The sequence below is a fragment of the Heterocephalus glaber genome, unplaced genomic scaffold, assembly GCF_053883595.1.
Source record: "Heterocephalus glaber isolate CG9 unplaced genomic scaffold, H.glaber_assembly_v1.0 deba00001509, whole genome shotgun sequence".
Classification (NCBI taxonomy): Eukaryota; Metazoa; Chordata; class Mammalia; order Rodentia; family Bathyergidae; genus Heterocephalus; species Heterocephalus glaber.
In genome coordinates, this window is record NW_028258325.1 from 33,411,819 (window position 1) to 33,424,040 (window position 12,222).

Consider the following 12,222-nt stretch of genomic DNA (forward strand, 5'->3'; position numbering starts at 1 on the left):
GAACCAGCACTGGCAAAGGGCCATCCTTGTCATTCTAATCTAGTTCAGGCAGATGCTGAAAAGCTGCAGTTTCAGCTAAGTTTTCAAGTTAGTTGGCAGCAGGAATTCTCTTGTCAGGATCAGCTCTGGACTGGAGCTATTCAGGGTCTGTCAATCTGATTTTGAGATTGGCAGAGTTCCCTTCAAGGACAGGCACTTTCAATGACCACAGCAAGGCAGCCCTGCCCAGCACTCACTTCCAGTCCTGCTAACCTAAGCCCACACTTGCCATGGTCTTCATCATGTCTGCACCAGGATCTCTATTTGCTCTAAGTGGTATTTTGTGTTTTTATGTTTATTTGCTTGAACTGAACCAAAGACCTGAAGCATCCAGATCATGCACTGTAGCAGTGAGCTATACTCCCAGCCCTTTAAGTAATATTTTTAGTGGAATAAAATAAAAGTGTATATGATTTTAAAACAAACTACATTGGTACGACATTGGTCCAGTTAGCAATTTTTTAGTATCTAGTTTGCATGTGCTTGCTTATTAACACATAAAACAATAAGACTGGGTCTTAATAATTATCATAAACTTGAAGAAGCTTAAGTGATATTTCTAAGTTATCTACAATAATTGTAATGTGGTATGCAAATACCTGTGATTTCTCTTAGTGAAAAGTTTCAGGTGCATTTAATACTACTGTGGTTTCTCAACTACACTGAAAGAAATGATACATTTTATTTAGATGTGGTTGAAAATGAAAATTTTAATTTTTCATTCATGATCAGCTGGGATTCTACGGATGGACCTGGGGCCAACAGTCCCTGGAAGGTTTGAAAACAAAAAACTAAGGGAGAATTAAAGAACCAGCCACTACCTGAATGAAAATAATTCCAGGCTGGGGATGCCACCTCTTTTCTGACCATTTCACTTGCAAATCTCAGTCCTGGTTACCCAGTGGAGGAATCCTTTTGCTCTCTGTCTCCTGCCTGTCATGTTTTGCAGTATGTTCTGGTGTTTCTTGACCCTGAGTAGATCCCTTCCTAAAACAGACTTGCCATAGAAAGACAGTTAGGCAGATAGTCTACTGCAAAACTTCCCAGAAGTTTTAGGGAAAATACGGACACTTATCTTACCAATTTATGCCCATAAGTCATTCTGCTTCCAGCATCTTTAATTGTGAAAAGTCTACTTCAATTAAGAGCCTTTTGTCTCCAGCCCAATATTCTTTTATGAACCTACAGTAAGAGGTCAACATATGATGTTCTAGGAAAGCCCAGTGTTGGATGATTCAGATTGGATCACACTGAAAGTCCCAAGGATCACAATCTTAGAGTTATCTTTGATACTGGTTTTAAAAATTTTATCCTAGTAGCAGAAATGAAACAGAGTAGTAAAGAGAACTGCTGCTATCAACAGAAATAATAACAGTATTAACTACAATAATAATGTCAATTAAGTCATTATCCTCACACAATGAAAATAATGCCACAAAAGTCAAGAAGAGAGACTTTGAAGACTGTTCAGGCAATGATTCTCATTAAAATAAATTTAAAAATCTCAAATAATGGATGAGGAAAAATAATTTCATTCATATTTTTTATAAAAAAGATACTACTGTGTATTAACTCAAAAGAAATGAGAGTTTTCCTTACCAAGTCATATGAAAGTATGACTATGTAGTTACATTTATAAATGATCACTAAATATATCGGTCAGGTATTCATCACTAAGACCGAATATCTGACATACACAACTTTAAGGAGGAGATGTTTGTTTGGTTCACCAAATTCAGGATTCAGTCTATGGTTGGCTGATTCCAAGGCAAGAATGTCATGGCAGATGTGTGTGGTGAGTAAAACTGCTTAGTTCATGGCAGCTGGGAAGGAGAGAGGGCAACTGTGCCAGAAGGAACAGGCCAGGGACCAGATACAGACCCCACGTCACACCTCCGTAACCCAGCCAGACACACCCAGAAGTGTGCTTTACTAATCCCCTAGGCAGCTCCCAAGCCAATAAAGTTGACCATCCAGCTTTCCCACCCCTTGCCAACTTGACACCCAAACACATACCTAAGCCATCCTTAATCTCCAAATGGAGACAAGGTCATAATTCTGCCTAACATGACCTAATGTCCTACGTACAACCAAAACTACAATTAATCCCTTCCTCCAATGTCTCAACAGTTCTAATATTGTTCAAAAGTCCAAGTCCAATGTCTCTTCTGAGTCTCAAGGCAAACTCTTGGCTATAAACCCCTGAAAATTTTACAAGCAAGATATATATTTCCAATATACAGTGGTACAGGGCAAACATTCCCATTCTAAAAGGGAAGGATAGGAGGGTAGAAAAGAATAGAACCAAAGTAGGGCTTAAACCCAGTAGGGCAAACACTAAGGCCTACAGCTCCATATGTGGTGTCCAGAGCATGTAATGGTGAGATATGAGTCTTAAAGGGCTTGGGCAGCCCCACCCCATGGCCTTGCCATTGCAGCTCATGTAGCTTCTCTCTTGGGCTGGCTCCACTCAAAACCTCTAGCTTTCCTCAGCAGATATTCCACATTCCTGGTATCTTCAACTTCCAGGAGTCTCCACTACACCTCTGGCTTCACTCCCACAGCTTCACATATGGCCCTCTCAGGGGAACATTGCCTGGTCTCCCAGACCTTCCTTTGAAATCTGCGTGGAAGCTTCCACAACACTACAACTCTTATATTCTGTATGCCAGTAAAACCTGCATCATGTGGATGATGCCATGGTCTGCCACCAGCAAAAGCAGTAGTAAAGCCCCTTAGGCCATGGGTGCAGTGGCCTCTGAGTGCCTAGATGACTGAGCATGATGAAATGAACCCCACGGAACCAATTCCCTAAGAGGCTCTTCTTGAGTAGGAGTCCCAGGGGCTCTTTTCTCAAATGAAGGGGTTATACTTTTCCACCTCTGAGCCTGGAATGGGTGGGGTTTTGTTGTTCCCTTGGATGCCATCAAAGCATCTTTCTTGTTGTCCCAACTCAAAATACTTAGGTTTTTTCCTAATGACCCTAATCTCTTCAGCAACAACACCTCCTTTGGCCCCAACATTAGCAGGGTTCTTTTGGGGCCAAATTTTAGGTTTTTCAAATAATTCTGCTCTGCTTTTTTTTTTTTTTTTTTTGGTACTGGGACCTTGTACCTGTGAGGCAGGTGGCAGAACCACTGAGCTAAATCCCTGGCCCCTTTTTTTTTTTTTTTCAGAAATATTCTTTTTTTTGGTACTGGGGATTGAACTCAGGACCTTGTGCTTGTGAGGCAGGTGGTGGCACCACTGAGCTAAATCCCTGGCCCTGCTCTGCTTTTTTTTTTTTTTTTCACTAGTAAATATTACAATTTAATTTGGAACTTTAGCACATTCTTGTTTACTTACTCTCTTCTTTTCTCCATTTCTTTTTTTTTCTTTTTTTTAATTTTATTAAATTCTTTTATTGGTACATTGTAGGTATACAACACAATTACATTTCTGATTGGGAACTGTACCTTTACATGATGCATCTTGGTTCTTATTTTTTCCCCATTCCTAGCCCTCCCTTCACCCCCTCCACCCTTCCCTATTTACAAAGACTTTATTTCCATTTTTTCCATTTCTCATCATTTTTCCTTTCCCTTCTTTCCTTTCCCCTGCCCCTCCCACTACCCTTACCCCTTTGGACCTTTTCTTCCTATTTTGCATTATCGATTATTCATTCTAATCATTGGTACATTTTAGGTATACAGTATAATGTCATTCATCATTGGAAATTTGCACCTTTACATAATCTCTCTTGGTCCTTATTTTTCACCCTTGCCCAGCCCTCCCTTCAACCCTTCCAGTCCTCCCTATTTACAAAGATTTTGTTCCTATTTTTCCATTTTCTCATATTAATCCCATTCCCTTCTATCCTTTCCCCTAGCCCTCCCACTTCCTTCCCCTTTGCCCCTTTCCTTCCTATTTCACATTACCTATTCTACATTTAGTCCTTATTTACACTTTCAGTTTCTCACACCAGAGAAACTATTTGGTATTTACACGTGTGTCCTATTTATTTCACTTAAGAGTATTGCCTCAATGTGCATCCACTTAGCTATAAATGTCTCTAATTGCTCATTTTTTATGGCTCAGTAGTACTCCATTTTATTAAAAAACCACATTTTCTTTATCTAGTCACCAGTGGATGGGCATTTGGGCTGTTTCCAAGTTTTAGCTATCACAAACTGTGCTGCTATGAACATGGGCACACATATATCACTGTGGTATGATTCTTTTAATTCTTTGGGGAAGATCCCCAGCAGTGGAATAGCAGGGTCAAATGGGGCATCCAGTCCTAGTTCTTTGAGGAATCTCCATACTGATTTCCACAGTGCTTGCCCCAGTCTACACTCCCACCAGCAGTGGAGCAGGGTTCCTCTTTCCCCACAGCCCCACCAGCATTTGTTATTGGTTGATTTCATGATAGCAGCCATTCTTTCTGGAGTGAAGTGGAATCTCAGCATTGTTTTCATTTGCATCTCTCGAATGACCAGTGATGTTGAACATTTTTTCATGTATTTGTTTGCTATTTCTACTTCTTTGTCTGAGAAATGTCTGTTCATTTCAGATGCCCATTTTTGGATTGGGTCTTTAAATTTGGGAGGTCTGATCTTTTAAAGTTCTTTATAGATTCGAGATAGTAGACCTTTGTCTGAGGAAGAGCAGGTGAAGATTTTTTCCCACATTGTGGGTTGTCTCTTCACACTGCTGGTGGTTTCTCTTGCTGTGCAGAAGCCTTTTAATAAGAAGAGATCCCACTTGTTGATTGTTTGAGCTAGTTCACGGGCAACCAAGGTTTTGTTCATAAAATCTTTTCCTACACCGATGTCTTCAAGGGTTCTACCTAACCTCTGTTCCAACTGGTTCAGAGTTTCTATTTTAATATTTAGATCTTTAATCCATTTTGACTTTAGTTTAGTGCATGGTGAGAGATACAGGTCTAATTTTAATCTTTGGCAAGTTGAAGCCCAATTTTTCCAGCACCATTTATTAAAGAGCCTATCTTTCCTCCAGTGAGGCTGTTTGGCTCCTTTATCAAAGATGAGATGGCTGAGTGTGTCTGGCTTTGTTTCTGCATCTTCTAATCTGTTCCACTGGTCCTCAGGTCTTTTTCTTTGCTAGTAACATGCTGTTTTTATCACAGTAGCTTTGTAGTAGAGTTGCAGGTTGGAGATTGTGATACCCCCTGCCATGCCTCTGTTACCTAGAATTGCTTTTGCTATTCTGGGGTCTCTTCTTGCTCCAAATGAATTTTTGGATTGTTTTCTCAAGGTCCATGAAGTATGCTGCTGGGATCTCAATTGGAATTGCATTAAATCTATATAGCAGTTTTGGAAGTATGGCCATTTTCACTATATTAATCCTTCCTAACTGGGAGCAGGGGATGTCTTTCCATTTTCTGATATCATCTTCAATCTCTCTTTTCAGAGTGCCATAGTTTTCAGAGAAGAGGTATTTGATTTCTTTTGTTAGGATGATTCCTAGGTATTTCAGTTTTTTGGATGCTATTGTGAAAGGAATTATTTGCCCTATTTCTCTCTCAGTGAGTCTGTCATTGGTGTAGAGGAAAGCTATTGATTTTTGTGTGTTGACCTTGTAACCAGCTACTTGACTGAATTTGGTTATTAAGTCCAGAAGATTTTTGGTGGAGTTCTTGGGGTCTTCTATATAGAGTATCATGTCATCTGCAAATAATGACAATTTGACTTCTTCATTTCCTATCGTTATTCCTTTTATTTCTTTCTCTTGTCTAATTGCCGTGGCTAATGTTTCCAGAACTATATTAAACAAGAGTGGTGATAGTGGACATCCTTGTCTTGTTCCTGATTTGAGTGTGAAGGATTTCAGTTTTTGACCATTTAGTATGATATTGGCTGTTGGATTTTCATAGATGGCTTCTATCAGTTTGAGGTAGAGACCATCTATTCCAATTTTTTGTAGGGTTTTTATCATAAATGCATGTTGGATTTTGTCAAATGCTTTTTCTGCATCTATGGAGATAATCATATGGTTTTTGTCCTTGGCTCTATTGATATAGTGTATTACATTGATTGATTTGCATATATTGAACCATCCCTGCATCCCTGGGATGGATCTCACTTGATCAGGGTGTATGATCTTCTTGATGATCTGCATTCTGTTTGCCAGTATCTTATTAAGGATATTTGCATCTATGTTCATCGGTGAGATTGCCCTATAGTTCTCCTTTTCAGTTGGGTCTTTCTCTGCTTTGGGGATCAAGGTGTTGCTTGCTTCCAGGAATGAATTTGGGAATATTGCTTCCCTTTCAATTGCATTGAAGAGTTTAAACAGTAGTGGGAGCAGTTCCTCTCTCAATGTCTTGTAGAATTCAGCAGTGAAGCCATCAGGACCCAGGCTTTTCTTAGTTGATAAGTTTTTAATTACATTTTCAATTTCATTGGTTGATATTAAGTTGTTCAGCATTTTTAGGTCTTCTTTGTTCAACTTTGGTAATTCATATGTATCTAGGAATCTGTCCATTTCTTCTGTGTTGTCCATCTTATTGGCATATAGGTTCTGGAAGTAGATATTGATGATCCTCTGGATTTCTGCTGGGTCTGTTGTCATTTCACCCTTTTCATTCCTAATTGCATGGATTTGGGCCTTTTCTTTCCTTTTTCTGACAAGGTTGGCTAAAGGTTTGTCAATTTTGTTGATTCTTTTGAAGAACCAACTCTTGGCTTCATTGATTTTTTGTATCGTTCTCTTAGTCTCCATTGCATTGATTTCTCCTCTGATCTTTATAATTTCCTCCCTTGTATGAGCTCTGGGGTTGTCCTGTTCTTCTTTTTCTAGAAGCTTGAGGTGCAGCATCAAGTTGTTTAATTGGGCTTGTTCTGTTTTCCTAATATGCGTATTCACTGCTATGAATTTCCCTCGTAAGACTGCTTTCATTGTGTCCCATAGATTCTGATATGTTGCATTGTCATTGTCATTTAATTGAAGGAACTGTCTGATTTCTTCTTTAATTTCCTCTGTGACCCATTGGTTATTCAGAAGTGTGTTGTTCAATTTCCATGTGTTTATGAAATTTTTTGAGTTACTTTTGCTATGGATTCCCAATTTCATCACACTATGGTCTGATAATATACAGGAGATAACTTCAATTCCTTTGCACTTACTTAAACATGTTCTATGTGTGAGTATGTTGTATGTTTTGGAGAATGACCCATATGCAGCTGGGAAGAATGTGTATTCTGATTTTGTGGGGTGGAAGACTCTGTAAACATCTGTTCAGTTCATTTGTTCAAGAGTTCGATTGAGTTCTAGTATTTCATTACTTATTTTTAGTTTAGTTGATCTATCTATTTGTGACAGTGGGGTGTTGAGGACCCCCACTACAATTGTATTAGTGCATATATGACTTTTCATGTCCGTTAGTATTTGTTTTATATAGTTGGGTGCACTAGTGTTTGGTGCATAGATATTTATGATTGTCATCTCTTCCTCTTGGATTCTTCCCTTTACAAGGATGTAGTGTCCTTCTTCGTCTCTCTTAATCAGTGTTGGTTTGAAATCTACTTGATCTGCAAAGAGGATAGCTACTCCTGCTTTTGTTTGGGTTCCTGTCACATGGAGTATTGTTTTCCACCCTTTAACTTTCAGTCTATGAGTTTCCTTTTGAATGAAGTGTGTTTCTTGTATGCAGCATATTGTTGGATTTTGCTTCTTGACCCATTCTGCCAGTCTGTTTCTTTTGATTGGTGAGTTGAGACCATTAACATTGATGGTTATAACTGAAACATATTGACTTGTCATTGCCATGAGTTTTTCTTTTTGTTGGGTTCTCCCCCTTTCCATTTAATTTCTTGTCATGCCAGATGGGTTCATTCTGCTTTGCTTCCTGGGGTTGTGATCCTCAATGTCTGTTCCTAGGATATTGTGTAAAATTCTTTGGAGTGTTGGTTTGGTATTCACAAAGTTCCTAAGGTGCTCTTTGTCATGAAAGTATCTTATTTCTCTATCCATTTTGAAAGATAGCTTTGCAGAGTACATCAACCTTGGTTGGAGGCTGTTTTCTTTTAGGGCTTGGAATATGTCACTCCAAGCTCTTCTTGCCTTGATGGTTTGTGTTGAGAAGTCTGCTGTGATTCTGATGGGCTTTCCTTTGTATGTGATTTGTTTCTTTTCTCTGACTGCTTGGAGAACTCTGTTCTTCTGTTGTGTTTCTGGAATCTTAACAATTATATGCCTATGTGTAGATTTATTTTGATCAAGGCTATTTGGAGTCTTATATGCCTCACTTATCTGTATGTCAAGCTCTTTTCCCCTGCTTAGGAAGTTTTCTGCCATTATTTCTGTGAAGAGATTTTTTTATGTCATCTGCACTCTCTCCTGTTTCTTCATTGAGCCCAATCAGTCTTATGTTATTCTTCTTTGCATCATCTAGCAGCTGCTGGATTGATTTCTCATGTTTCCTTATAATTTTGAAGCAATTTTTCTTTTCCTGGTCATTAATTGCAATCTTATCTTCTATATCTGAAATTCTGTCCTCACATTGGCTCATTCTGCTGTGTAGACTTTCAATGGAGTTTTTCATGTCCTGGAAATCTATTTGCATCTGTTTTATGGATTCCATTTGTTTCTTATGTTGGGATTCCATCATGTTCCTGAGCTCCTCTCTGGATTTATTAATCATGTCTTGCACTAGGGGCACCATTTCTCCTGTTATCTGAGAAATTATTTCTCATTTCATTTTTTCCAGATCCCCTTTTGTTGCCAGTTCAGTGGGTCCAGGTGGTTGAGTATCAGAGTGTTCCATCTCATTTCCCTTTGGGGTTGCTGTAGGTGATCTGGAAGTCTGGTTTTGAGACTTATTTATGTGTTTTCTCATTTCAACTGGGGTGGGGGCTGTTGGCGCCTGCACAGATTACCTCCTCTGAGCTGGGAGAGGTGGGACAGGGGCTGGGAGCAGCAGTAGGGATGGTGGCCCAAAAGCCCTTTCCTGTGGGCTGGGAGCAGTGGAAGGGATGGTGGCTGGGAAGCCCCTTCCTCTGGACCAGGAGCAGTGGGATGGCAGCTCAGCAGCCCCTACCTCTGGGCTAGGAGTGGTGGGAGGGATGGTGGCCCAGAAGCCCCTTCCTCTAGGCCAGGAGCAGTGGGACAGTGGCTGAGAAGCCCTTACCTCTGGGCTGGGAGCAGCGGGACTCAGTAGTGTGGTCTGGTGGTCCGGTGTCCTCTGCATCTTTGTAGTGTGGAACCAGGTGGCTGTACAGAGGAGCAGGGGTGGGGGTCCAGTGGATTGTTGCTGGGGGGTGGGTTGATTCTGAGTGTTCCCTATGACTTGGAACCTCTGTAGGGTGTGCGCAGATCTGCCTGTCTGTAGCGGGCTTATTCTGCATGTTCTGCATGACTCGGGACCCCAGTAGGGCATGCCCCTGCTCTGCTTTTTTAAAAAACAGTTTTTTTAGACTGCAGTTCAGGTTGGCCTTGACCTCACTACATAGGCCAGTCTGATGTTGAATTTGTGACCATCTTCCTGCCTCAACCTTCCAAGTGCTGGGATTATGTGTGTATACCACCATGCCTAGATACTCCTGCTCTGTTTTTTACTCCTTATTCTCATTATACAGTTGGCCAAGAGCAGCTAGCAGTACGCATGCTGCAGCCTGAACATTGAGCTGCCTTGACATTTCTTTCACTAGATCAAAAAATGCTTTTATATAGAAAAGCTGTTGCTGCTATTGATGAATGACATACTGCTATTATTGGTCTTTTTATATAAATATAAATATATATATATATATACATATATATAATTTGAATTTTGGGGAACTTTAACTGTGCTGTCAACTTTGGAAAAAGTTATCCCAGCTTACTGTGTTGAGTTGGCATTGTACAGAAATTAACAGCCATATTGGTCTAGAAATGTTAAACTTAATTTTTTTTCCATTTGTACAGGTGTAATGCACTGTATTAAATATGTAAAGTCTTATCTACATGGGTTAGATTACAGACACTAATAAAGTATTCTTTAAATAATGAAAAAAAAGCTTTTATAATAATGACTGCCCATATAAAAGAACTTTATTCTTAAAAGATATTGATCTTGGGCCAGGGATTTAGCTCAGTGGCACCATGCCTGCCTCGCAAGCACAGGGTCCTGAGTTCGATCCCTGGTACCAATAAAAAAAAAAAGACAGAGATATTGATCTCACCTGGGGCCTTCCTTGTTCTTTGAAAATAATATACTGACTAATTTGAAAAGTTTTTTTAAAAAACTATATCAAGTTGTGCTTGATATAAACCTTGACATTTGCACTAGGTTGGCTGAATTCTGGGTATAGCTATCTAGAACGACCTTCCTTGGTCATGAAAAATGCAAATCAAAACCATGAGATACTACTGTATACCCATTAAAATGACTAGAATAAAAAAGTGGAAAATAAGTGTTGCTGAGAGTGTAGAAAAATAATAACCCACATACAGTGCTGGTGGGTATAAGATAGTGCAGTTGTTGTAGGAAACAATTAGGCAGTTCTTCAAAAAGTTAAAGATAAGTTACCATTTGACCCGGCAATTCATTCACTTTTAGGATATGCCTCAGAGAAATGAAAACATGTCCACACAAAAGTGATATGTGAATATTCTTAGCAGCATTAACCGTAATAGCCAAAAAAGTAGAAAAAAATCCATCAACTAATAAATGGACAAACTGGCATATTCATAGAATGCTATATTATTTGGCTAGAAAAAGGAATGAAGTAATGAGATATGGTATGACATAGATGAACCTTAAAAACATTATGCTAAGTGAAAGAAGACAGTCACAAAAGACCACACATTTTCTGATTCCATTTATATGAAATAGAACTGGCAAATTTACAGAGATAGGAAGTAGAATAGGGGTTGTTTAGGGCTGGAGGAGATGGGGAGGTTTTGGAGGGGGATGATAACTAAAATGCACAGCGGTTTTCCTGAGGAGGGGGAAATGATGAAAATATTCTTAAATTGATTGTGGTAAAGGTTGCACAACTCTGAGAATAAACTAAAAGCCATGAGTGGATAGACTGTATGGTAGGTGAGATATATCTCAATAAAACAGTCACACAAAAATAAAATGATTCAAATGACTCATCATAAAATCAGAGAGATGATTAGGTTCTTACGAAAAGGAGCCAAGAAAAATTCATTCACAAATTGGCATAGGAGAGAGAAGGGACGGCTTAGCAAATAATGCACTTGAAAAGCCAGTGGAACATAATCCATTAAGAGAGACCCAGTAGGCAGCAGAAATATTAATCCTTGTGTCAGGAGAGAAGTTAACACTGGCGACACACAAGTCTATACTGTAGATCCAGGGGTCATAACCTAATTAGTCAGAATTATGCATGGGTAAAATATTTGCAAGGCAGAATTTTTTAAAAATTGTGCCAAAAACATGACAAAATTTATCATCTTAACCATTTTTAAGTGTCTGTTTAATAGTGTTCAATATAGTCACATAGTTGTGCAACTCGTCTCCAAAACTTTTCATCTGGCAACACTGAAACTCTGCATGAATCAACTACTACCTATTTCCTGATATCCCCAAGACCTTAATAATCTGACTGCAGTAGACACTTCACAGAAGTGGAAAAATTGTACAATCTTTGCCTTTTTTGTGACCAGCTTATTTCATGTAACATAATGTCTTCAGGGCTTATCCATGTTGTAGCACAGGTCAGAGTTTCATTGTATTTAAAGGTTGAATAATATGCCTCTGTGTGTGTATTATCACATTTTGTTTATCTAGTCATCCACCCAGAGAAACGGGGGGGTTTCCGCTTCCATCTCTCGGTTATGGTAAATGATGCTGCTGTGGATATGGATGCACAACTGTCCATTGGAGACCCTGTTTTCAACCTTTCGTATAGACCCAGAACAGAAATTGTTGGATCACATGTGAATCATTTCTCATTTTCTGAAGAACTAACACGTTGCTTCCTGTACCAGTGACACTGGTTTACCTTCCCACCAAGACATAGCAGTTACAATTCCCTCACATCCTCATTATTACTTGTTATCTTATGGTTTTTTTGATCTGGGGGGATTGCTTTGTTTTTAAACAATAATCATCCCAATGAGTATGAGGTAACATCTCATTGTGATTTTTTTTCAGTGCTAGGGTTGAACCCAGAGACATTATACCACTGAGCTACATCCCCACGTCTTTCTATCTTTTTTTGAGACAGTGTC